This window comes from Chiloscyllium punctatum, unplaced genomic scaffold (genome assembly GCF_047496795.1).
Source record: "Chiloscyllium punctatum isolate Juve2018m unplaced genomic scaffold, sChiPun1.3 scaffold_844, whole genome shotgun sequence".
Lineage (NCBI taxonomy): Eukaryota > Metazoa > Chordata > Chondrichthyes > Orectolobiformes > Hemiscylliidae > Chiloscyllium > Chiloscyllium punctatum.
The window spans coordinates 1-2,500 of record NW_027310578.1 but is presented as its reverse complement, the minus strand read 5'-3'; the positions used below and the strand labels follow the sequence as shown (position 1 = coordinate 2,500).

The following is a 2,500-nucleotide window of genomic DNA, read 5'->3' as shown; positions in this document are numbered from 1 at the left end:
CGACTCCCAGTCCACCTCGGCGGTGGCTGGGCCGGGCGGGCGTCTGCTCGGGCGAGTGCCGCCCCCGCCTCCTCGCAGGAAGTCCGCTCGCCGACACGCCGCCACGTGCACGCGTCAGTGACGCTGCCGAACCGATGGCCGGTGCCCGTTCCCGCCTCTGCTTTTCCTAGGGCAAAGCTGCTGCACGCCTCGTGATACTAGGCGGGCGACATGGTGGCGGTGATCCTGCCTCCGTCGCTGCGGTGCGTTGGGGCACGCATCGCCTCTTGGGCGCCCTGTCCTCCTCCCCCCAATAGACGTATGTTTCTGCGGGCCGCACCAGGATGGTGCTCCCCATCGCTTCACGCCACCCTGCTCCGCCCGCACGCCGGCGTGCAGGTGGCTGTAGCTCAAGGTGGGGAGCGTATGTGCGGTCCGGGTCGCTTTCCTCTGGCGAGGGAGAGACCTAAAACAAACTCAGACAACTCTTGACGGTGGATCACTCGGCTCGTGCGTCGATGACGAACGCAGCTAGCTGCGAGAATTAATGTGAATTGCAGGACACATTGATCATCGACACTTTGAACGCACTTTGCGGCCCCGGGTTCTTCCCGGGGCCACGCCTGTCTGAGGGTCGTTTGGCAATCAATCGCACTCGCCTTGGCTGGCGAGAGCGCGGCTGGGGTGTCGCAGAGGACCCGTCCTCTTTGTCCCCCTAAGTTCAGACTCCGGAGCCCTCCGGCGTCGGAGCGCTTGGCCTTTCCCCCCCACCCTGCACATTCCGTTCGTCAGGCTCGACGCCATCCCCCCGCCGGGGAGCGCGGCCTGGCGTCCGTCTGTGTCGTGGCAGTGGGGCCAGCACGGCTGTCACCGGTCCCAGAATGGCTGTCGGTGGTTCACACTGTGTGTGTGTGCCAACCCTCCTGGTCTCTGGGACACGGAGCTGCCACGAAGTGTTGAGCCTCCAGTGGGGGGTCTGCCTAAGCTCTGCACGTCCGCATTGGGTCCGTCTCTCGGTTGGCTGGCAGTGGAAAGAGTGAAGGGAGCCGCGGAGGTCCGGTGCTGGTGCGCCGCCGGCCTGACCGTGGAGCTCGCCGGTTTGACACGCTGACCCGACTCGATGGTTGATCGATTGAGAGTGCTGGGAGCTGCAGGCCGCCCGCTGCTGCAGCCGCCCGTCTCGTGGTTCGTCCTCGGCCTTAAGTGGCCGGCGGGGCGTCTGATCCTGTCTCCCCTGCTGGCGCCGAGTGCCTGGCCGAGGGAGGAGGTTTTCGTCGAACGCTGTGACTTGGACGGTCGCACGCGCGTGGATCGCTGGCTCTTGGCTCTCCCGTTCAGTCCGCACGTTTTCCGCTCCGTCCTGCCACCGGTCTCGGGAGGTACGGAGGGGTTGGCGGGCGTGGTGTGTGCTCCGTCACCGTGCAGGCACACCTACCACGCCGTCGGCCGACCCCCGCACGGTCCTCCTGGCCATCGGGAGGACGGCGGAACGTCGGGCTGTCGGGGGCCAAGTCGCCAGAAGGCCACCGCTGTGTCTTCCGTACCCTGTCACCGTCGGCGTGCCTTCCTCAACTCGTCCGGCTCGGGGCCGCTGGGTTCAGGAGCGGCGTCGCCCGCCGGCCCCACTGAAGGCCGTGCCGTTCCGCGGCTGGCGATCGATGTGCGTGGCGTGCCTGCGCGACCGTTCGCCACTTGAGCCTCGGCACTCCTCTCTCCCTCTCTCTGACCGTCGGGGGCAGTCTCTGTCTGCTGGTGCCTCGCACGTCCCGGGCGGCGGGTCGTCACCCCCGCGACCGGGCCTCCGGCAAGGCAGGAATCAGGCTGACCCTTCCGCTCGAGTAAGCAGCCGGCACTTCCGAGTTTCGCCTCCCGCCGTGGACGGGGGAGGGTCTCCGGTCCCGTGGAATTGCGCCGAGCACGTCCCCGCGCGTGGACGCGGCGGCGCTGGAGGCGGCAGGGGCGGCCACTCGTCGACACCATCGCTGGCCAAGGGTGGTGAGCGACGTGCGGGTGGCTGGCTCTCTGACCGTCGCGGCGTCGGCCAAACTCCCGTCCGCGGTGAGACGTTGCCGGCCCACTAAGAGGTGGTGCGGGGGATTCGCACGCTGGCGGTGCGGCCTGGCCATCCTCTGACTCTGGGTACGACCTCAGATCAGACGCGACAACCCGCTGAATTTAAGCATATTACTAAGCGGTGGAAAAGAAACTAACAAGGATTCCCTTAGTAACTGCGAGTGAACAGGGAAGAGCCCAGCGCCGAATCCCCGCTCGCTTGACGGGCGAGGGAAATGTGGCGTACAGAAGCGCTTTCTTCGACGGTGCCCAGTCGCCCCAGTCCTCCTGATCGAGGCCTAGCCTGAGGACGGTGTGAGGCCAGTGGCGGTGAGAGGCGGGTCGAGATCGCGTCTTCTTGGAGTCGGGTTGCTTGTGAATGCAGCCCAAAGCGGGTGGTAAACTCCATCTAAGGCTAAATACTGGCACGAGACCGATAGTCAACAAGTACCGTAAGGGAAAGTTGAAA

The 2,500-nt window shown here is 66.0% G+C and overlaps 1 non-coding gene across 1 annotated transcript; it reads left to right on the top strand.

The window, feature by feature from the left end:
* Positions 1-462: 462 nt before the first annotated feature.
* Positions 463-616, top strand: LOC140474111 (5.8S ribosomal RNA). The gene has a single exon (XR_011958829.1). It is a non-coding gene; the product is annotated as a 5.8S ribosomal RNA (ribosomal RNA).
* The last annotated feature ends 1,884 nt before the right edge of the window (positions 617-2,500 follow it).